Below are 25,205 nucleotides of genomic sequence, written 5' to 3'. Positions count from 1 at the left end.
TTTGAAAACCAGAGAATCCATTCAGAGGAATGGAAATAAATGTGGCGAAGTATTAAGGGTAATAATACAATTGCGGGGAATTCTAAGTAGCTGCATTCAAAGTCCTTCCTTAGTGTCCTTCCTTTTGGTGAACTTTCTGATGGTTTTAAAACCAAATAGTCTGTATTTGATCCCACGCAGTTCTACTTTACATGTTTGCAACGCTTTTGAAATATTTTCTTCACCAATTCCCGTATCAAATATGTGTGCTAAAACGTCCTTGATTTTCTACTGAAATCCAAAACGATATTTTGGAGGGTGTTTCCTTAATAGCTATAGACTGCTAAGAATTGCATCTGGGATTCATTTCAGAATTTTTGTATTAAAGGTTTACTTTAATAAGGTTTACTTAAGCTTAACTCCGGCTGTTTGAGGCACAACACAGAGGTTGGTAGAACAGGAGCAGTGGCTGAATGGTAATTTTTATATCTAAAAGATGATGTATTTTAAGTTGCATGCTTGCATGTGATGTGATTGCAGGAGGGGACTCTCAATTAAAGTACAGGGAAGTTAGTTTAGTTATGTAAAAACTTTGGCTGTGAGAGCGTGTAATATTGTTTGCCAGACCTCACCTGTAGGTACAGTGGCACATCTTGGTAGGACAAAAGCTGTAAGTATTGCCAGAAGTCACTTTTCTTTCAATTGAGAAAGCAGAGATTTGATTGAAAGCATGTATTTTTGTTTGAGACCACTGGTGCCTCAAACCATGGAAATGGCAAAACATTTCTGATGATAGCTTTTTTTGCTAGATAAAATTGAATATAGTTATTTTGCAATACAAGAATCGAAGAAAAAAAGAGAATACTGGGGAAAATAAAAAGGATACTAGAATAATGTGATTTAAAGTTTGTCAGTGCACCATCATTTGCAGCTGATAATGCTAATGAAAATTTTGGAGACACTAGTCTGCCTACAGAGTAATAGAAAATGAGAATTAAAATGTGCTTCTGGCTAATTGTGGTGCTCATAATCCTGTGATTCCATATAGCAGGAGAAAGTACACTGCATGTCATTCACCAGCTGCTTTTAGACGTGTGCAAGAACAATTTTCAGTTGCCTTTCTGCATGTGACAACAGTTTCAAAATTGTAGAAGATACGTCAGTTTGCCAACCTTTAAGTGAAGCATGGCTTAAATCAAAGAGTTGAGGACAAGTTCTTAGGTTTACAAATGCAACTGTTACTTGAAAACACATCATGGCAAAACTAAATAGAGAAAAGGGATTTCATTCATTAGTGTACGTGGGGGAGCTCTCAAATACCTGTCTCGCATTTTGATTCTGGCAAGCAGAAATACTTTAACTTGATCCAGTAACTTTCTCTGAAAATATGTGAATTATTCCTAAACATTATTAATAGTGAAACCTGACAGAAGTCTGCGTTTGTTTGAATGAAAAAAAGCTTTGTACTGGCAGATTCAGTAGTTGTGTTTGTACTTCAAGACTCGATATTGAGCAGTTAAATATTCAGTCTTCAGATCCTGTGTCTCTCAAATTCTTACAATTTGCAGAGATTATTGTGTCAGCAAATACAGCAGTGAATAATATATATCCTCTGTGTAGGTAGAATTGAACAGATGGCAGAAGAATGGCAAATGCTTTTTCCAGTAAAAACTACCTTCAGATTAAAATGTTTCTACCTATGAAGGGATTTATGAATCGATTGAAATAACAGATGCATTAAAATTTATAATAGTTGCCATTTAAAAGAATAAATCGAAGGTTATTAGAATTGAATTGTTCATTTGGAAGCAGTAGAGTGGATAGTAAAGTCGAAGTGCACGTGCCCATCCTTGTGCCTGGAGTGAAGCCTGGTAACGCAGGATGGGTGGTGATGGCCACCAGGAAGCTCTGCATCTGCCTTGACATTCGTGTGCCGCAGGTGCAAGTATTGCCTGTCCAATGTTCCTGGCTGAAGCAACAATTTTAGTTGTGGTTGTTTGAGATTAATGCAAAACAGGTTCTCAGCCATGCTGTCACTGGGTGATGTGAAATAATCTGTAACAATGCTAAACCTGTAGTGTTTTCTCACTGGGTAAAATTAAGTTTGTCTGACTATTAGAAATCAGTCTGTCGAGCGAGGGGTCAGTAGGGTTGTGGTTTCAGATTTGTGTGTTCATTTTCTCTGGCTTCTGCATGCTGACAAACAGGATGTGGCCCTTCCAGCTTCATATTAACTAAGGTACCTGAACATTATTTGTGATAACTGCTCTTTTTATCCAGCGAGGCAAGCAAGAAAAAAGCTTTTTGATAGGCAGCTGAACTACATTTCTACCAGCGATTTAATGTCCTTGCTCCCAGTCTGCCTTGGTCCTCTGTAGGTAGCATCTGACAAAGAGTTTTTATTGACTCTCTCATTTCATTCCTTGCTGTACCCCTTCTCTTTCTGTAAGCGTGTAGGGAGCCAAAAGCCAGACCTGGGCTTGGAAGAGTCTCGGTGGAGGTCAGGCAGCGGAGGGGTTGTTACATGCTGCCTGCACTCTTTGATTGCTTGAGCACTCTGCAGGTAGTCCCACAGGTGCATAGCCAGTGAGAATGGCTTGTGGGAAACTGCTGTAACTGGTTTGCTGGCTGGGAGAAGGATCACTGGCTGATAATCACCACAAGGCTTTGTGAAGGTAGAAGCAGGAGTCTTTTCTGTAGTAAATCTGTGGTGCAAAAATAACACTTTTTTTATAGAACAGGGCAGTTCAGTAACACTCAAGTGTCCTCTTCATACAAAAAGCTGATCACGTAGTGGTCAGATGGTATCAGGCCATTTAAGCATTCAAAGCTGACTTGCATTTTGGGATAGCAGTATATTGCTAGTGCTCTGACAATTAATTTCTTCCCCCAAGAACATCAGCCGCTGGGGAATAATGAATATACCATGATGTTTGTTTGAAATGCTATTGATATCCAAATTGGAAAAAGAAAAAAAAAGTGGACTGGGATCCTTAAACAAAATATTTCTTATTCTGAGCAGACCACACATTTGTTTGCCTTTAGGGAAAAAATAACTTTCTTACTTTAAGCAAATTGGATTTGCTCATTCATATGTCTGTTTCAAAACTCGACCTGAGTTGTGTTGTCCTGAAATTCAGGACAGCCTATGGAATTCATGAAGGAAAACCTTGGGAAATGTTCAAACAATGAGAGCACATAAATTAAACTTGCTGTGAAGAGTTTAAAGGACGCATTTTATGTGCGTAAATGTATTGATTGCTTGTATATTAGGTGTCACTAAAGCTTCACAAGTCAGTACCATTCATTTAGCAGACCTCGTAATTTTGGTTTTATTTTGAACATAGGTTGAGAAAAAAGGTAGTCATTGGTTTATTTCATAACCAGATGGATTTGATCTTGTGAGATACTTGGCACCTACCCATCCCGTTGATCTCGTGACTCACATGCTTCATGGCATTGTTAAGAGCTCAAAGGATATGCGGTGTTCTTGTACTGAAGTCAATGGGATCTTCTGCGTGCTCAGTACTTTTTGAAATCAGGTCACATCTTTAGATTTCTAAATAAGGATTTTCAAAAGGACCTTGGCTCCGTGACTATCAGGTCAGAGCGCAAATCTGTTATTCCTTTCTCAGCAGCTTTGAGGATTCTTTCATTTTTTTTTTCATCATTTGCTTTCCTCAGCTTTTGATGAGACCAGCCAATGGCAGCCAGACCATCACAGGAAGAAAGACGTAAGGGTCCATCCACCCCGTGTATGACCGTGCTTCTCAGTTCTGTTATTTCCTTGCTCTTTCATTTCACTTTTCATATTAGCCCATGTACAGCAATCTTGCTTGTCACTGCATGTTCATAAAACACTCAATGCGCCGCTTAAATTGCCCTCTGTCAGGATCTAATTCTCAAATACTAAAGATAATCATTCTTGAGTCTTTTTTTAGGTAGGACATCATATAAAAGGCAGTACTGTTAATGTGGTGGATGGATATAGGTTGATTGAAATCATCTCCTTACCATACATTGCTCCTACCTCTTTTGAAAGATTGGGTCATTTTTGCTTTGGCTTAACTGCTTTGAACTCCAGCTGAATACCAGTACGTAGCTGAATAACATAAATTAACATCTTTTCCTTGCCATCAGGATGTAAAATTCCACAAGTGAGAGTCGATTTTTGAAGATAAACCTGTGCCCCAGTATCATCAGAGTTGTGAAATACTGAGTATCTGTGTGTGTGTGCAGGTCAGATATCTGTGCACGCACATCTGGTATTTCCATGCGTAAGTTAGGCGGGCGCAATTGCACATGCCTGACTTGGAAAATCTGCCCTGTAGTTATTAGAAGATGTCGTATATTTTTCTGGCATGTTATGAAATGCCGGGGAATGAACCCCCTCATGACACAAGTACAGACACACACACCCCAGAGGTTTGTGTCCACCAAGGAGGAGTGCTTTATTTTCTTTGTTTGCCATTTGGGGAGGGAAGGGGATTGAGAGCAGGTGTGAGAAATCAGGTAGGTTTTGGCTCCCTTTACCACAGGCAGAAGAAACAGATGGCTTAGGTCGGTGCTTGCTGAACATATGGAGTGAACACCGAGCTAGAACCTCAGCTGCATTAGCCAGTGCTTTCTGCTTGCCATTTAACTGTGAATGCTTATTTAGAATATCGTGTCCTTTCCTCATTCTGTGGTGTTCTTCAGTGCCCTTTTCCTTTTGGTTATCTTTCCTCCTCTATCTTGCACTCTCTTCTTTGCTGCAGTCTCCTTTGTTATGTTGCTTCTCATCTAAATGGATGCTTAATTTTTGACTGTAGGGATCATGTGGCCATGCTGCCAGCAAAAAGGAGTGTGCCTCAAGTTTGCATTCATGTCTGCTTCTAAGGCAAAAGGAGGAAAACTCCCCAAGAAATAAAAAGTGTAATAAGCATACCCGCTAATATTTGGAACTTAGATGCAGCTGTACCAGAGTACAGTAGACAGGATCATAAATCTTCCTCTTAAAAATGATACGAACTTTTTAACTTACCAGCCACTGGGGGAGAAGAAAAGTAAAAGGCATGAAAACATTCATAAAGCCAGTAGAAAAGCATTAAGTGATTTGAGCTGTGAACTCAAACTCCTTGACTGAATTCTTTCATAAGTCCACATCTAAAAACCTAGAGATGTGATAGGATTTTGAGGCAACCCGTTAGCTTCAGTGAGAGTTTCCTGGCCCTCAGCACTACTTACTGTAAATCAGCCTGATTGATTGGAGTCCGAACCATGCGTGTAAGTGCTTGAGGTACCCATTGATGAAAAACCTGACTTGGTTATTACGGGCTAGTGCTCTGTTGAAATAATTATATGATGGGTATGTTGGCGCAAGGAATTGGGCAAGATGCTCTCCTGAGGTCCCTGCTTTTCTGCAATCTTTAAATATTTGAAAGAAAAGAGAGCGAGCGGCCTCAGGCTGCAGTGTAGCACTTGATGGGATGCATTTGGCCCTTGGGCCATATTCGCCTGTTTGTTTTCACTTAAAAGAAAAACCTCATCAAATCTGGCTGCTAATGACTGTCTTAAAAGCAAATGAGAAAAAGCCGGCAAGGAGATGGTAAAGCAGTGAAGGTTTTGAGCATTACTCTCCTCCAGCAGCTGGAAATTCAGGAGTGTTTCCCATGGGGAAGGGCTGATGAGGGCGCAGGAGCTGAGCTCACCGAGGGCTGGTGTTGTAGGTGCAAATCCACACGCTTTCAACACGTACGCCACCGTTTGCTCCTTGGAGGGCTGGCTCGCGTGTACAGCTTTATCTCTCTGACTGTTAGAGTGGCCCTATGTACTGTGCACATATGCTGGAGACCTGATTTATAATTAAGAGCAGCTGGCCGTGCTGCTGTCCAAAATCATTTCCCCTAGTGAAGGATCAGTGGAGAAAAATGCAGACAGGTTTTAGCCTTTTGTTGAGAGAAGGAAGAGGAGCCATCATGCTGTGCACGGCCCTGGGAAGTCTATTGCTTGCCTGACGAACCAAGAGCCAGGGATCTTCCATTTTATGAGTCCCTCCTGTGCTGTACCTGTGGTGAAAAAAAGAAGTTGAAGTTGCCTAAAGGCAGCTTATGGGGATTCCCCATAAAGCTTATTTAATGTGTGCTGGGGACTGCTGCTGACCTGGTAGTCTTCAGAAATGCAAGGAGCAGAAATATGGTAAAGAAACCCAAAATAAACAACAAAAAGAAGGCTTCCCCCTCTTCCTCCTTTACCCCCAGTTCCTCAGATGTGCTTGCCACTTCTCTAGTATGTCTAGTAACTTCATAACATGAGAGTTATTTTTATAGTGCTCATGGAAAAAGATTTTCCATTGAGTCTGATATGGCTAACTGGACTCAAATGGAGTTCATGCATAATGTTGGTTTTTAATAACAGAAGTTAATCTCATATTACTATTTTTTTGCCCCTCAAATATGTATTTTTAGAGTGAGTAAAGCCGATGAAACAGTGAGATGTCTATAGTCATTTTTGGGTAGTCCACTTGGAACAGCTGGTGTTGCAATGTTACTTCCCTGAGGGATGGTGAGGGAGGAAAGCCCTGCCTTGTCAGTGCTCTGCTGCTTTGCTGGTTGTATTTACACAAACTTTCCTCTTACGCCTTGCTGCCTCTGAAGTAGTGCAGGAGATGGGAAGAGGATGAGGCTGGCATAGTCCAACTCTTCCAGGGGTAATTAGAGGAGAAGAGCAGTGCTGGTGGCTCTTGCACTTCTTTGCACCCTTGCCCACTCCCCTGCTGCATGACTGCTGTGATCCTGGAGACCACGCTTTTTGGCCTCCTGTTTCTTTTTCTAGCTAACACAAAACCTGCCGCAGGGTATGTGCGCACAGGAGTAGCAGAGGGGAGCTCCTGCTGCCATGGGGCTGGTTTCTATGTGACTCCAGGGTGGCAGCAGCACAGGGGCTGGGGGATGATGTGAGGGAACATCATAGGAGGGCAAGTACTTGACAAGCCTTTGACCTCCTTCAGGAAGATAATGACAAGCTAGTTTTTAAGAGAAACCCTAGGGACATATAGGGAGTACGAGGCAGCATCTCTCTAATCAGTGAGTGAGAGTGGAGTGTGTGTTTCTGTATAAGGAACTGCAGGGTTCTGGAGAAAATGGAGGAGGAATTATCTAATTGTCACTCTGACTTGTCTTGGACAGCAGCCTTTCCTCTTTCGTGAGTTTTTACTGTAAATACTGTTGCAAGTGAGGTGGAATTGTTAAACTCAACCAGGCATATCCTGTGCCCTCCAACATGGTGACACCATCAAGGGTAGCACCATTGACCAGCTTCTGCCTTTGAGGCCTGGACTTCCAAACAGGGGAGTTTCACCCACTCTGTAACTGGGTGCACCTCAGCACACACCAAAACAATAAGGTAATTACATTTTCATAGCAGCTTTAGTGCAGCTTTTCACTCAGAGTGAATTGTGTGTTTAAGTGAAGGCATTTGACTACTTGACAGGGTTGAGTATATATTCTGTGATATATATCACAGAATCACAGAATCATTAGGGTTCGCAGGGACCTTTGGAGATCATCAAGTCCGACGCCCCTGCCAAGGGGGGGGCCGCCTAATGCAAGTTACACAGGGGTGTGTCCAGGTGGGTTTTGGAATGTCTCCAGAGAGGGAGACTCCACAGCCTCCCTGGGCAGCCTGTTTACCCTGAACGTAAAGAAACGTTGAGGTGAAACTCCATGTGTTTTAGTTTATGGCCATTGCTCCTCGTCCTGTTACTGGGCACCACTGAAAAGAGTCTGGCACCATCCTCCTGGCACCTGCCTTTGAGATATTTATATGCATTCATGAGATCCCCTCTCAGTCTGCTCTTCTCTAGACTAAATAGGCCCAGCTCCCGCAGTCTCTCCTCGTAAGAGAGATGCTTCAGACCCCTGATCATCCCTGTGGCTCTCCACTGGACCCTCTCCAGTAGCTCCTTGTCTTTCTTGCACTGAGGAGCCCAGAACTAGACACAGTTTTTGTGGTGTGTGCCACCGAGGCTATTTATGTGACCTCTGGCCGTTGCCAGAGCATGATGGTCGGTGGCTGTCTCTGGTCTGCTGAATGCCAGGTGGATGCTGAAAGCTTGGACTGTAGCACAGCTCAAGTCAAGCAATAAGGTTGTGCATTTACTGTAACATGATTTATGCAGGCCTTCACAGTGGGTATTAAGTTGGCTAAAAATGGATGCTGTCCTTTTTCTGGGCATTCGGCTCTGCCATATAAATATGTTATTCAGGTCTACTAAGTTTTTATAAACTGCTGTTTCTGCCAGAATAGCTAACAGGGCTTATCCAGCAGTGACACTTCAATAGCAAATGTTTTGTGAATGATTTTAGCCTATTTGTTTTTATCTCCTGCTGTGATCCTAAATATTTTTACAAAACTATGTTTGAGAGATGTATTTACTTGGAAGGGGTTAGAAAAGGCAAATTAAGAGGTAAATTGGATATTCAACTGACATAGGCTATTTTCATTAGCTTGAAAGTTATGATGCATGTATGACTGTTTATATTGAAATTACATGTTCACAAATACTGCTATAAAGCTCAATTCTTCAATCCAGTTAAAAAAAGGAGTTGTTAAAGTGGCTGACGAGGAGGCAGCAGTTAGTCCACCAGTTGTATAGTGCTGTACTGTGGAGCTAATAGCATTAATAGAGGGAACATTTTCAGCTTGCAGATCTGAGGTAAAATCCTAGATTTGTCAATAATTGAATTCTGAAACAAACAGCCCAATTACTAAGGAACTGTAGCTTTGTTCATGTGATGGGCAGACAACAGTTCTTGCTTGTACCTGTCCCTACCGATTATCATTATGCGTATATAAAGTTCCTTTTTATTTTTCCCATTTTCATAACAACTGCATTATGATGTGACATATCTTTTCCAGATATTTTGCTTGAATAAATAAGTAGGATATTAAATTCAACTAGGGCATTAGATTATAAATTAGTTCTGTAACAGGCGTCATAATGTTATTTAGATTTTCAGTTTACACAGACCTTGTAGCAACTCCCAAGAGCTATGCTACAGAATTAGGGGAAGATGTGAGTTGATGTAAGAAAATTGGTTTTGGTAATATGCTGATGTCAGTAGAGTTTTGCTGTGTGGAAAGATATTTAAATTAATGTTTTTACTTACTCCATTGTACAAACTAAAGATTGGTAATGATTTCAAATTACTGATGAGTTGGCATTTGGACTGTGCGAACATGACCATAAATGTCTTTTCCCTAGTAGGACGATATTTACGTCATGAGTTCGTGTATGGGTTTTATTTTTTAACAAACACAGTAACATATTCCAATCTTCCCTGTAACATAAGCATTTCATTTCATGTCAGGAGAATGAAAAAATTTAAGAGCATTTTTAGATGAAAAACCCCAGGCTGGCTAACAGATACAGAGCTGTGTCAAGGAAGAAAGCCCAGACATACAGCGCCAGTCTTGAATACTTGTATCATGATTAGCAAGCACAGTGACACCATATTGGTGAGAGATGTGAAAACATGCACATTTTTAAGTACATTTATTAGTCAGATGGATGATAATGGTAACCTGAAGAGGGAGCTTCTAAATAAAAAGATTTATAGCTGCTTACATAGGTATTCTGTAAATATGGGAATCCATACCCACTGTGATGTTTTATATATTCAGTGCAAGAGTAAAGGTGAAAAATAACTGCAAAAGGAAGTAGGTGTCCTCCTGAGCCATTTTCCGAGATGATGTTCAGTGGTATTGGTGGGGGTCTTAATTAAAATAAAGCCAAACAAAAACCACCCTGGTTGCTTTTAATAATGAGGAGTACTGGTGTAAGGGAACAGATTATCTCCTTCTCCCAAGCAAATTGGCAGATGGAGCAAATGTATGTGCACGTATCAGCAAGATTGCCTTGAAACCCCCTCTGCTGCCTGTCACTGAGGTGCTATTTCAGCGTCTTCCATCAGGGCTGCCATGAAGCAATTGCGTACCCAGGCCTGAAGGTGGAATTTGTGTCCCTTCTCCCCTTCTCTTTTGCCTCTTCCCAACGCCTAGTGCAACAGCCCAAAGTGGAAATCCATGCCAAGTGGGATGTTAGTCAGGAAACCTCTCCCCTTCACCTGTTTGAACAGCAGAGAATAATAGCCAGGGTTTTGTTTCCTGCAAAATGTTGTGGTCTTCCCCAGAAAGAGGAGATGGTAATGGAGCTACATGTCTTTTTTTGTCCCTAGTTTACTTGTGCATATACCTCCCATAGCTTTGGGAGCTATCAGCCCCAGCTTGCTGCATTCCCAAAGTGGCCTTGTGGTGCCAAACAACAAAATTGGTCTAAACTGGGAGTCCTTTCTGGTGTGAAAGGACTTGGGGGGTTTTGTGGTAGGAATGTGGCAGGCTCAGGCACGACATTTTACTGTACAGGTCCTTTGTATGCCACCTGCCTGCTGTTCAGAGGTACAGATGTCTATGTTATGGGCTTTTACAGGCGTCTCAGGCTGTGAGGGCCTTTTCCTGCTGCTCTTACTTGCCTGTTGGGGTTGATCTTCCTTCACCAGGAAGCAATTCCCCTCTCATTGGCTGACCACCATGCAAAAGCTCCTGCTCACATATGGCATGTGTGGCCTTTCTTTGCTTTGGTGCCTGCTAAAATTCACTCTATGCACATACACAAATAGTAAGGTTAACGGGTGCTACCAGCTAAGTGACCTTTAATGACTGCGCTGCTTATTTAAGTGTCTTAAATCTGAATTTAATACCCAAGAATAAGTGTGGGGTGTTTTGTTTGTTTGTTTTTAGTGTCGGAGGCATATCCTAATGCTGCACATCAGTTGGTAATGCAGGCATGCTCCTATCTAGTGTTTCTATACAAGTTCATGAGTTTGGGCATGCTTTTATATGCAAAACATGTCTGGAGCCCATATTCCTTGTCGCATCATGGACATGCGATGTACATCCACTATTTGGGGTGTGATTTGTCATCTAAATGTAGCTGGTGTTGGAGTCTGAATGTCTCGTTACTGTGAAACATTTTGCTGCTTTTAAAACAACTTGAACAAAGAGAGCACTTCATAGTGCACTTTGATGTGTGTCTTTATTGAAAAAGCTTCTCTCCATTGTTGAGGCACTGAAGCATTTGCATTAAGTGATACAGGAGATGCCATAGCAATTTCATGAGAATTACCCCTTGCAATGAATGTTAGATTAAACATCTAAGTAAAATCCCTTGAAAGTGGCCAGAAGATAAATTAGAGCAGAGCTCTACCTAGGTACAATTAAATTATATACCCTCTTTTAAAGATTGTTTTTAATTGATTTGGTGCATACACTTTAGTTAGTTAATCACGAGTGTTGTACCTGTGGCTATATGATCACTCATCTGAGTTAGATTTACAGCACTAAGAAACTCCCTTTATCAAAGAAAACAATTTCATAAAGGGGCTGTCCCCTCTCACTGCTCTGTTGCTGATAATGTGTCTGGACTGTTTTCTGATTAGTGCTCCCATCTTACACTAATATTGAAGATGTTCTTTAGCAGATAAATGTAGGGTTATCACATCATTTTAGCAACCTAATCTGTTCCTTGCTTGCACATAACAGCAGCTTTCCTGTCTCAAACCCCTCCTCTCCATTAGGGCTTCTACAGCACTGCAAAAAATGAAGCTTAGGAGGGAGATGAGCATGGGAGGAGAAGAGGACAAAAAGGATACAAAAATGTGGATGACAGAGTTCCAAGTAGTTGGAAATTTTGCCAGGACAGAAGTTTCTCCTATTTTACTTCTGAGGAAGCTTGAAACTAAATGGTCCTTACAACTCCCAATGTAGCTGATAGGAATTACAGATCTTCAGTACCCACCAATATTGGACATTAAGGTCATCATTTGAAGGTTGTGCTAGGTGTTAATTTTTAACTTTGGCACAACATCTACACGTTCCCTTCCAGTTCTCACTTGTTAACATTTTGCCCAACCTAGGTTTGGTAGGATTTTCTCTTCACAGCCCTCCTTGGATAGCTGCCTATATGAGCATTGCCCCAGATCCTCATTTGGGCTCAGTGTGGACACATTTCTTATCTTTGTTCCCTCTTGGATTTTAAAAAAAGGCTTGAAGTTGCACATTCTAAAAATGTTCTGATAATGATCTCAACCTCTAAAAAGAGAATCTAAATGGGAAAAGAAAAAAATCCACCTAACAATTAGATAGCTAATGTTTGCATAATTTTAATTATCACGCATTGCAATTATTTCTAATTCATTTCAGTATACAAATCACTATTTTATATATGGCATGTTGTTAATGTTTACTACTATAATTACTAATTTGCAATATAAGGCAGCAATTTTATAGTTATCCAGTTATGTATAATTATTATGTCAAATAAGAGATGGCAATTAATGCTGAAATGTATTAGAAATGATTGTACTAAAATCAGGGTAAGAATATTTGACATGTACTTGTCAGTTAGTGGAAGATGGACGGCATTTTCCTACTCTTTTCCCCTAACCATGCTTTTAGACAATGTATTTATTTGAGATCCCAAAGGATTTAATCCTGCAGAAATTCCTATTTCACCATCACATTGACTGAAGAGTTGGAGGTAGAGCTAATGAGCAAAATCCAAGGAGTCTTCTGTAGCTAAATCTCATGTGAGGTTTCAGAGTTTAGGTGTCTTGTTCTACAGATGCATTTCAGAAAGTCCCTGCTTCGGTGGCTGCTGAAAAAGGAGATGGTTAAGTCCTGCTGCTGCCCATAGCTCTGCGTCTTTTAAAGGAGATGTTCAGAGAGAGTTTTGAGCTGTAGCACTGGCAGTGCCTCAGCAGGAAGATGCCAAACGAGGCAGAAGCCTGCAGCTGGCACCCCGCGTGCTGTGTGGAGCTGAGCAGCGGGTGAGTTAGTTACTCTGTGTGGTGGCAGAAGGCATCAGGGTGAAGAAGAGGGTACTAAAGCTGTTCATGGGGGCGCAGAACACAACTCATAGATGCCTCTGAGGCCGCCCCATGCACAAAGTACCATGCAATGCGTCTTCAAAACTATAGTGCTACTGTTGTGTGAAAACTTGACCAGGAAGTGGGAAAGCTGAAGTGTAGGTGTTCTTCTGGAAGGAGGGAATAAACCCTAGTGAAAGCTCTACTTAGAAGGTGCCTTAACTTCCTTTGCTGAAGCTGGGCTGCCGTGCTGTCCAGTGCAAGATTTGGGAGCCGGAAGGAAGTAGGCATCTGAGGGGTTATAGCGCTTCTGGGATGAAAGAGACTTGTCCTGGGGTGGGTTTGGGAGCTCCTCACTCTGCAGAGAGGCACTCTGCGGTACAAAAGGTGGAACAAAGCTGCTCTTAATATACAGAAAATTACAGCCTTAAATCATATAGGGAATCCTTAAAGAGGGGAAGAATCCTTATTCACAGAGAATCTAAACTAGCACTATCACTTAAATTTTCTGTGTGGCAAAACAGCTCTCTGTGACAATTCTTTTTTTTGCCAGGGATTTAAAATCTGGGCAGCTCTAAGCCCTGCTAAACAAAATTCATGGCTGTACATCTTAATAAAGCAAAGAAAAGTGCACAGCGTGTCAAACATTCACCTCCTTCCTTGGTTTAAGTGTAAGGCTGCTGTAATGGCACATGGCAGGGGGAGATCCAAATAGGGCCCTTGGAGTGTTAACAGAGCATATTGACTTATATCAGTCCTTTTGCCTGGTTTAAAATTGATCCCCTTAGAAAAGTTAAATATCACCTATGTTTGTAGATTGCTAGACAGCTATTAAGATAATGCTTTTATAAATACAGATGGTGCCCTTATCAAAATTACATGGCAGTAAATAGATGCCAGTAGAAATAATATGACACTTTGATTAGCTAATAAAATGAAGCACAAATAGAATGGGGATGCTAAGTTGCTCTGACAGTTTTCATACTGTCTTATTTATTGCTTATTTAGCTTTGATAAGTTTCTATTACAGTTTTTGCTTCTTAAGCAATTCCTTTGAACATTTAATTTTTAAACAGTAATCTGTATTTTATTGACTTGGGAGGAAAATCCTCATTGTCAATAAGCTTTTCATCATGATAGTAAATGTTATCATTCTTTTTAAAGTAAATTGATAAGCCAAATTGCATGCTGTAAGTAGTAGAGATAAAGGTGGTAAAGGGTGCCAATTATTATGTTACATGAAAATTATTGAGTAGAGCAAATTATTGCTGGAAGTTTGGCAAGCAGTATTGGTTCACTGATGTGGCGACTTTTTATGCCATGGGAGATACAGTGTAAGTCTTGTATCAGTACATCAGATGACAGCAGGAAAATTGTACAGGAAGACTACTGCACTTTGTGGATATACTTGCATTGTAGCCTGAGTACTTAAGGTGAGAGTCTCAGTTGTTCAAAACTGGTGTTACTCCATCAGCTTCAGTGCAGTTGAGACATGGTCTGGTCGCTTTTAAATCTGCTGATAATAGATATAAGGGAAATACTGCCTGATATTTGAGGTGTATTGGAAAAACTTGCTCTTCTCAGAAACTTCTGGTTGCCTCCACTTTCTCAGAGAGTACACAGGTCAGTTTTGGTGCAACCTATTGCTAATAATAAGCCTGTGCTGTAGCGGTGCTCCCAGTAGGTGTGGTAAGCTAGATCTCCTCTTCCACTTCTACAGAGAAAGGAAGGCCTCCAAGCCCATGTTCTTGTTCGCAGTGCTTTCCTCTGCACCATGTGATGCAGCAGTGCTGCGGCTAAACATGACACCCGGTTCTGCTCAGTCGAGATCCATAATTACTGCTTTGACGTGATCACTCTGCCTGTAGCCAGCAGTTTTGTGCAGCCTTCAGGGGACCAACCATCAGCCAGACGGAGAGATGGGAGCAAGCATCCCAGCTGCAACACTTCCGGAGCCACACTGAGCATCTGAGCTCAGGTTTCTATAGCCCAACTATGGCTCCACTGCCCTTAAGCACAATAGCATTTTCCTTCAGTCTTTATAGGCTCTGCCTACTGCCGGGGGACAAAAATTTATCTTCTCACATTTAGACAGTTGGTGTGAGGACACACAGCTTGTGTAAAGACTGTGGGATACATGGGAAGGTTCCACCTGTTGCATCCTCACTGGGGAATGTCAGTGGAAAAGGCAAAGGCGTTCTATAGATTATTTCTCTTAGGCCGCCAGCCATCAAAGTTCCTTGCAAAGGGGGTTGGTTTGGGGCTCTGAGAACATTTTGCCCATGATTAATCCTATAGATGTAGCCCAAACATTGCAAATAGCTCATGGTCAGAGAGCAGGTGGGACACACACGTAGTTGCCAGATGGAAAAATCCTTCTAGGAGTCCTGGCCTGGGCTGTGTGGGCCTAATGGAATCATGTTGCTGTTTGTGCTTTCACCTTTTGTTATAAAAATTTAAAAACCTATTTTCCAAATAAATAAATTTAAGAAATCCCAAACCATAACAAAAAACCCCTTCAGATTTCACATCTTTATGGCTAAGTTGTCAACTTGATGCATGAGGTTTTAGCAGTGCAAATCCCTTTAATGCAAGTGGGAGTTGTACAGCTAAAGATTTACACGTTGACTTTAGAATAATATTCCTTCATCTCTCCCCCTCCCCATTTTTTTCCCTTTTCTTCTTTCCCCTTATTGATTCCTTCCCCAGATTTTCCCCATTGGTCTTTAATGAAAACCACAGACTAACTCAGTGCTTCTCTTTCTGTAGTGAGAAGCAGACATGATGATCCCTTCCTACTCACTGAACAGGCATAAGTCCAAGGGAATGATATGTGAAGGTAGCGATAATATGTGATTATTAAGGTGATAGTGAAAATCCTTTAGCTCATCAGCGATTCCTGCCCAAAAACCCACCAGCGTGAAACTGTAAATACTGCAGAACCCCATCCCAGTGAAAAAACTTGGGGTTTTTTAAACAGTTTATTTTTTCAGGATGACTGTGTCAGCCTTTCTGGCTAAAATTTCCTTCACGGCTTATAAGTAATGTGGTTGACATAAACAGATGTACATAAATCTAACATTTCAAGGAAGATCATGCCATATCCTATCTGTATGACAGGGCAGAATTTGAACAGTCTTGTGCTAGCCTGTGGGCATAATGCAAATTCCCTGGGCTGGAGAGACTTGCTTTTGCTCCAGAATTTCAATTGGTTGTCACCTCTTTTTACAAAAATGGGCTCACTCTACAGGGCTGGGTTATAGAGGTTTCCTTCCTTGTGTTTGGAGGGTACCACTGACATAAACATTGAATCCTTTGGGACTGTGAATAATAAAACCGCCTTTGTCCTCAGTTTATGTTAGAAAGTGCATCTCTCCATCTTGTTTTGTCTGGAGAATTTGCACTGCTTTCTGATAGACAACTTGGGAACAGTTTGTTGTCCACGTAGCAGGATATGCAGTTAGGTGTTTCTGTTTTAATCCAAGGGACAAAGGAAGGAATTGTCACCCTTCTGGGTGGGGGTGATAATCCTACGCAGCCCCAATCCTTGTCAAAGCGCGAGTGCAGCCCAGGTGGAATTCAGAATGCCGTAAGGAAGGCATTTTGCCAAAATGTTTGTCTGCAGAATGGCAGAGATTAAAGCCCTTCTAGCTCTGATTGGATTACCATGGACCAGAAGCACTTTAATCTCGACCACTGTGGCTTTGGGGGAAGCCAGTGATTGAGACGTGCGGCGGGACCATGCCGAAGAAGCGGATGACTGCACTTAGCTCTTTAATCTTCCAGTCCCATGGCTGTAGTAGAAAAATATTTAACTGTTGCAGCAGAGAGGGAGAAATAGGTAGTAATTATTTCACCTTTTACAGTGTGAAGAAAATACACATCGCACTTTCTCCCCTCCAGAGCTGTGGAAGCAGCTTGTGTGCGATAGCCCGACTCAGAGCAGCCTGAGCCCCTGCTCAAAACACAACACTGGGTAAGCTGCTGGTTGAGATTAATGTAAGCACATAATAGCCAATACTGCAGATCAGAGGTTTCTATAACCTAGTAGCATGTCTCAGACCAGCAGCAGATGCCAGTGGAAGGGTATTAAGACACAGTATGTTTAAAGTGACTTCTTATTTTCCTCAAGCCTGACAATAGTCAGTATTTGCTGGACACTTCCTGAATAATTTATGTTTAAATACTATGTTTTGTGCATGAGAGTGGCTGCAAACTGAACTATTCGGGAATGATTCCAAGTATAGGAATGCCCTTTTGGAGAAGGGAGGAGCACAAAAGCATGAAATACTAAAACCCAAATTTGGATGATATGCAGGTCAGTGAAAGGATAGGAATAACAGTGGAAAATAAATGGGGATCAGAGCAATTTCTCTTGCTCAAGTCTCAGAAAAGAAAGGACACATTTAGTAAAAAAAACTTGGTATGGGTGAAAGAAAAGATACAGGTGAGGTGGTGAAAATTGTCATGGGAGATGTGAAATGTTGATTTATTGCCTGACCTAGAGCATGCTATCTGACCAGTGGGATATAGGATGCTGAGGGAACCAAAAAGTGTCTTTCTTGCTTATGCTTCTCACTTCTTGCATAGGTCCCCAACACAACTTCAGCACCTAAGTTATTTTGGTGTTTCTACAGCAGACTGTTCTCCCCAGTCCCCTAAGACAGAAGGTGGGGGATGCTGTGAGACTGACGGAGTCTCCAAAACCTGCCAGTAAGGTTGGGTATTTATTATTCAGCACATGGCTCTACATCAGGAAAGAACTGGCTGACAGTTTCTTGAGCTTCACCAAGAGCAAAAGCCTCACCTCTCTTGTCCAGCTTCTGCTGGGGTGGTGGGGCTAGAAGGGAACCAAGGGATTCACGTGTATCGGGACCGGTAATGGAAGTCTTTCTGCAAGGGTGAGAAGGGGTGTGTTCAGTCAGGCAGGGAAATCATGGGGCTGTTAGCCTCAGGGGAGCTTAAGTCACCAGAAACACAACTCCCCAAATCAAAAGAAATCTTAATTCCTGGTTTGAGTTACCAGTAAGACTCTAGTGCTTCTGTGAACTGGCTGCATGTTCAGCCTTTGTACTATGGACAGCTTCATTTGGAAGCATGTCTAATGCCATGTAGATGTCTTCAATTTTTAAACGATTCTTCAGACTAGGAGGGTAAAGCTGTGTAATCCTTATGTTTTATCTGTTATTGTGCCAGCCTTTCATGGTGAGAACCTAAATATTTTTGTCATTTTAGTTAGCTTATATATGCTGTTCTTGGTTTGCTGGCAAAGTGAATTGTCTGATGTGTCCCACCCCTGATGTCTGCATTTGGATGCAGGATGAAGTGAAATGAACCCTATAACCCAAACATTGAGTTCCTTTCCGTGCTTTTATTAGCTTTTACTTGGCAAATTCTAGTGGCTTTTGTATAGAGAACATAACATTGTAAAAATGGTGGATGTTTATGGAAGGCAGAGCATAGCTTAATAAATAGAGTATACATGTTACGAGAATGGATGCTCTTCGCGAAGTACAGAAGCTACATATGGTGCTGATAGCAAATGCCATATGTTTGCAGAAGAGGCTACATTTGTACAGTGCCTTTTTCTGAGACCTACTAATCTGTGAAAAATAACAATTCTGCTTAATGCTGCTGTTCATGGCATCTTGGTTTTGTCTTTTAACTTCTGTGAAATGCATCCAGTTAGAATGGACCTGGATCAGTAGGTCTCCACTCTTCTTCAAGGCCACTTAACCCTAAATGTCCATCTAGAAGATTCAAAATGCCCCTTACCCTAATTATGGTGGTGCAAAATTACACTGTCTTTTGTATTACTGTTCCTGGTGCTCCAAATCCTGAGTGCCTAGCTTCCCAGTGACACAGCTTCCAAAGGAAAGTACTCATTCATCACCAGTGTCACCTACGGCCTGCTGGCAGTGATGTTCTCAATATGGCAGTGATATGCTTGAATCTGGGCTTGAATCGGGGTCTCAGTCTGAGAAGAGGTTTGGGTCCAGGCATCCCACCTTTCGGTTGCCATAACCAACAGCGTATGGCATAACAGCTACTGACAGCATCTTCTCTGCCAGATGAAGCTCTGTGCAGCTGCTGTTGCTGCTTTTAGAGAACAGAAGTAGGCATTTATGCTCTGGAGAGGGTTCTGGGCTTTGGGTGGAGACAACCACCTGGTGCCTTGTCTCGGAATTTTGGAAGGGGCTAGGACTTTGAATATACTCAGTAGTAAGCCTTCCTCTTTGGCTGTGTGGCCATGGCCTCAGTATGAGTCTTCTGAGGTTTCTCACAGTCAAGCGCACTCCTGAGGTTGGATTCTGCATGCCCTTGGGGTCTGTGTGTCTATCTCTGCATTTCCAATTCCCTTTTGGAACCAACTTTATAAACCCATATGCCTTGCAATGCCTACTTCTAGGTACCCAAGCCCTTTATGGGATCCAACCTACAGCTGAAACCTGCTTAGTTAGGGATCTGATTAGATAGCAGCCATATCTCATATGGTTACTGCTTCCAGGAATATCCCTTCCTTTTAAATCTAAAAATGTAAATAAAAAATGTAAAATAACTAGATCTCTCTGATTGTACCATCATTAATGTACCATCCACAGCTGCTAGCAATTCTTGGCATTTCTCAATTATTATTTTTATTTGTTCATTGAGGTAAAGCATTTGGAAAACGATGTGTAAGTAATTTGGTTGGGCAGGCTTTTTAGAAATAGGCAATACAAAGTTAATTCTGGGTGTTGTCAGCTGCTTTCAGTTTTGAGCACGTTTCGGATTCAGAAGACAGCCGTACAGAAAAGAATGTTATGCTAATGTGACAGCAATCACAGACACTGCTATTGAAAACTCACTGTTGCTCTCCCCTCGAAAATTAACATCATAACCTTATGTCAGTGACTCACTATTATCCTAATACCTGGTTTTGGATTCTGTCCAGTCCCATTAGATATCCCCGTGTTGATTGCTCTGTTACTGGTGAATGTTAATTGCCTCCAAATCTCAGTGGAGTTCAAAAGCTTGGGGAAAAAGTACTGGCTGATAAAGCTGCTAGTTTTATTAACAGGCAAGTAAATAATAAATCTGTTCAGAGATTTGAGTGAAATGCCTGAGACATGAGGTATAAACAGCTGATCTCACATCTTTCTTTGCATGTCTATCATGTTAGTAATGAGATAGCAGAGTAAGCCATGCTGACTTTGAACATTTAAGTGGTATCAGTAGTGCCTATCCACAGTCAGTGTACTTTAAGAGGTAGTCAGGCTCCATGTCCTTCCCATTGGGATTCTCATCTGCTTGACATTAAATGATGCCCCTTATTACCTTTTAAGATGCTTTTTAGGGCTAATGGGAATATTTAACTGAAATGATGATGTCAAAAGATGGGTATAGCAAGGCTTGTCACATGTCATTTAGTATTTTTTTCCTCCTCCTGTTAATGCATATTCATGATTTTTTGATAGAGAAACTGCTCTTTTGCTTTAAAGGAGAACTGAGATCATTATTACTTGTCTGCTTTTTTTTCTGTTTGTTTTAATCATGGTGTTTTAAACAAAATCCCTGTGTGCTCCCCCTTTTCCACGCTAGATACTGCTAGATGGAAAATCCCCAGTATAATCCCATTGTGCGTTTGCTTCTTGTAGCGTATTTTCTGGTTCAGGTACCTCTTTTAGTAGTTTCTAGCTTGTAAAACATTGGTAGCACTTATAGAGCTGAAATAAGTGATGTGAAGAATATACTGTAATCACATACTGCAGAATAATTACATATTTTATATCACTGGTTTTCAGTTGGTAGATAATATTTAATCTTCTAGTAGAAATCTGTAATGACTCATTTTAGACACTGACCCTCTAACTTCATTTCAGGAATGAAATATTTCCTAATCCAGTAATGTCTGTCTATACCATCATGTCATGTAGATAAAGAAAAGCAACTCCAGGCACCCACTGCTAGATTGCTTAACAAAAATAAATGTCAGCAGGTGAATTGCTTGCAGAATGCTAGGCTGAAGTCAAACGTGAGCTGAACGTGTGTTATGGCTGTATAAAATCTGTATTAGAGCAGGTGAAGTCGCTATTTTTGTTACTTTAAGTGGTATTTAGGCGGATATAATGAAAAGCATACTCAATCTTTACTTGAATTACACTGATCTGATAGGCATAGCATGTCCAGATTAGCATGGGGTTTTTAAGCAGTGTAAAAGTGATTCAGTAACCATTTGCTGGTGGTGCAAATGTGAACAGAAGCCAAGAATTTCATTGTGAAACTCACTCCAGAGAAACCAAACCAGAACAAAGAAGGTGAGAGAGAAGCAGAATAGTTAATAGCTTTTTTATTTCTGTTGTTGATAGGCAAGTAGTGTTTATTATTAAAATACTTGTGGAAAAATACTTGCATTTGAACCCTTTCTGTGTTTTCACCAGAGATAGATAGTAAAAAATATATATAGAAAATGAGCCCAGTGCCAAACACTCTGTGTTTGGGAGGTCTCTGAGGTGGTTTGGGAGGTGGGTGATTGAAATAAGCTTCTTTAGCCACACTGAAACACGTAAGTAGCTGCCAGGATTTTGCAGCTTCTGAGCATTAAGAATGTCCCATTCATTTCCATGCTGAAAATGTTGGTCACGATCTTCTGTAGCTGGTCAGTGTTTCTCACTGTGAAGATACGCTTTTCCTATTGAGCCCTGTTTTGCTGCATCCCTCCACTTCTGTTCTACATTTACGAAGCATTTCAGCAAAAGGAAGGACTGCATGTTATATTTTATAAACAATTTTACATTTCATTTTTCATTTTTAGAGTCCACGGTAACACAGACTGTATGCCAAGGCACGAAGAAAAGAGAATGAATAAAAGATTATTTACTGTTTATTTTGTTTTACCAAGTTAGTATTTTACTTTGTATATAAAAAAATGTATTCATGTTTATTATTAAATCATATTTCTGTAGCTGTCCTGTAGCCCTGAAGCATGTGCTTGTCCCTGAAGTCAGAGGAATTTTATTTCTGTAAGTGGCATGGAGTGGAGCTGTGTAAGTTTACTGCAGGTTTTGTGTCGTATTTTTAGCTCCCATTTTCCCTCCTAGGTTCAAACAGCCCTAACATCTGTCTTTGCTTGCGCCCTCTTACTGAAAGGTTCCTGCTGAAATGAATTTCCCATTTCTGCCATGGCTGTGCTGGCTGAAGGAGAAAGTGGTGTGTCTGTGTGTGTGCAGGAGGTAAGGTAACACGGACTTACTGCCCATCTCTGCCTGCATTCGTGTCTCATCTCTGCTGGTAGGTGTTAGCTCAAGCCAGGGAGTAGAAAAGCCTGGCCCAGGCTGAAAGAGAGGAAAGTGTGGTCTGCTACTTGACTGCCATTAAGGCATGGAGATGTAATACTAGCTGATTCAGTGGGAATTTGTCTTTGATGCTTAGAAGTGTTACACTTTCTGCTGAGTGCAAGCACTCTGCAGTGTGGTGGGCACTTGTCTCAGGTCTAACAATGAAGCAAAACCCCAGGTGCGGTAGTTTGGTGTGGGTCAAATCCATCTTAGCTGTCAACAGCACCACCCTATGTGTGCACAAATATAAGAGTTTATGCTAGGGATTAATTTGGCCCAGTGACTGCTAAAATGGAATTCTTTGTGTGCTTATGGATTGTGGTGTCAAGAGAGGGGACTTGCTGGAGAGTGTCTGTGAGAAATAGGCCAAAAATAGAATCATTTCGATAGCTTGGACGCCCCCCCCATAGAATCATAAAAAGTAATCAGCTGTTGGAAAGAATGAATTCTGTGCTCCTAATGTGCAGAAATCCCAGCAGTTGCTACTGTGCCCAACCACTCGCTAACACAATAAAATATAATTACATAATTAAATACAATATAGGATTTCCATAATAGGGAACTTTATTTCCTTGTCACAATATGTGAGTTGCTGTGGTTGAAGCTCATAGTTGAGCACAGTAACTATTACTAGATGCTAATGTATCGTGTACCCAACCGGATTCTCCTACAGGGGCACTTCCCAATCTGGGTGGAAGTTGTTTGCTGTAGACTCTGTAAGCTTTGTAGGAGGCTGCCTAAGATGCAGCTTTTGGATGGAGAAGTATCTTATGAACCATGTTTTGCTTTGTTAGTGGTCTCCCATTGCTGTTTGTTCAGACTGATGAAATCTGCCTGTCCCTAAGCCCTGGACTTGCTGGAGGCTCAAATTCAAATGTGTGAGTGACTTGCTGGGGTAGAAATTTACTTAGAACCTGATTGCCCGTTGCTAGTGCCCATGGAAACTTGAATAATTAGACTTGCAGAAACAGACACGTACGTACAAGAACCTCTGTTTAGGTAGGTTACTGTCTGTTGCAATGCAGGAACACTAATCCTAGTTTTGCTGACCTCTTTCCATTTGGACAGTCATTTGTGTAGAAAAACATCTGGATCCAGTGCTGAGCAATGTTATCAGGAAGGGTAATCATGGAGGTGCAATCCTTGCAACTTCTAGAACTTTGATGGGTGAGGCATTTTTAGTGTTAGCATATTTGACGTCAGACAGAAGGAATGAACCTGGCCTTTAGGATGCCTTTTTTTTGTACAAGATACATACATAAGGGAAAAGAGAGAGACTAGGAATTAGATTTTGGAGGAAAGAAATGAAGCCATGTGAGCTGTAATATAGTGTCCAAGTAATCAGGTACTTCATCATTGTGAAAATGGGTCTTTTTGTGTTCAGCCACATTCAGATAAAGGCAAATGTGAAGCGCTAAGTCAAGACAAAACACAGTTTTGGTTGTCTGCAGGGCAGCCACTGGTGACAAGTAATGGTTGCTTTTGATTCTGCTCTCAACTTCTCTTCCAATCCCTTTGTTCCACCCAAGCTTCTGCCCTTGCCCCCTTTCCGCTCTGATTGCCTTGCCTTCATTTGCTGCAGTTCATCAGTGGCCTAGTCCTCATCTCATTAAAATCAATGGCAAAGCTATTATTACCTTAGTGATGCAGGAAAAATCCCAGGTCTACAATTCCTTGCTTATCCTCATCAGTCAGATCATCATCATTAATGATCTTAAAATCCATCAAAACACTGCATACTTTTAGTTTACCTGCTAACACATGAAGTGCATAATCCTAAGCCTTCAAGCAGAAGCTGGTGTGATGAGTTTCTCCCTAGCTGAGCAGTTGCCTTGCTTGTGTTTTACATTTTCTGTAAGTAAGAGTTTGAATAACTGTAAAGTCTTTGGGATTGGCGTGTTCTGTTTGTAGGCTACAGAAGCTACTGACTTTTGAGTAATCTGTGTAGATGTGCGTGTAGAGTACTTTCGCAGTCATAATCTTGAATAGTTCAAATTTAATTATGATGAGAGAGCCTGTATTTCATTTATATGTAAAATTAAAAGAAAATATGCAGAAGCTAATCCTATTCTGAGACTGACTCAAAATATTTCTGAGCTAAAATGTTTGTAACATAGAAGTCTTATTAAAATTCCTGTTTCTACACATTTTAGTAGTAATTTGGCTTAAAAATTGCAAGACTGTAGTTTCATTTGACTGAGAGAAAAATTATGAGACTGTAGACAGGCTAACTGCAGTTTTAACAATGCTAAAATCCATTATAAATCAGAAAAAGAAGGAAAAAGTACACATGCCATAACAATAATTTATTTGACAGTGCTATTGAATATACATACAGCTCAAAGATTATGTGTTTCTAGTACACTAAAAGTAAGAAAGCTAAGCACAGGAACATTATTTTTAATATGAGGATGCAGTGCTAAAGAGGAGAGAAGTTTTTGGAATGATAATCAGGCTGCCGGAGCACCATGTTATACTGGCTCCTGGTTACACAGCCTCCTGCGCCAGCTGCAAAAAGAAAACAACACAGAAAAGCCAAGAAAGCAATACGGTTGGCATCTCTGCATATTTTTCTTTATTTTCATATTCTTATTAGGGAGATTCCACCAATTTCAGAAATAGTTTTTAAGCTACAGCTTTCCAAAGTCCAGAGTTAGGAATGACGAGCTCCAGTACGGATTAGAAAACGTGTCGTAGCTTGGCTGTGTCCTGCTAGTATGCTTTGGTGGGGATGGGGAGTGAGTGATTTGTATGATTGCTGCTTGTCAACTCTAAAGAGTGAAAATGTAGTTATTATCCTGTCCTCTGTATTCCCCAGAGGTCACTTAAATCCCAGTGGCCACTACTGGGATTTATTTTGGGAAGCATTCTTTGCATCAGGGCTTAGAAATACAACTGTTAGTCTATAGAGGTAAGGCTATATGGATTTCAGATATATGGGAACATGAGTTGGGCATTTCTGATGTCTTTATGAAGTGGTTTTACAAAATTTGAGCTTTTCTTT

At 41.1% G+C, this 25,205-nt stretch overlaps 1 protein-coding gene across 1 annotated transcript in view; it reads left to right on the top strand.

Annotated features, from left to right (window-relative positions):
• Nucleotides 1-25,205, top strand: part of PPARGC1A (PPARG coactivator 1 alpha) — a 359,086-nt gene that overhangs the window by 83,844 nt on the left and 250,037 nt on the right. The window lies entirely within an intron of this gene.

The sequence above is a fragment of the Strigops habroptila genome, chromosome 7 (genome assembly GCF_004027225.2).
Source record: "Strigops habroptila isolate Jane chromosome 7, bStrHab1.2.pri, whole genome shotgun sequence".
NCBI classification, from domain to species: domain Eukaryota; kingdom Metazoa; phylum Chordata; class Aves; order Psittaciformes; family Psittacidae; genus Strigops; species Strigops habroptila.
Note: the sequence above shows the minus strand (reverse complement) of the source record. Positions and strands in the feature narration are given on the sequence as shown.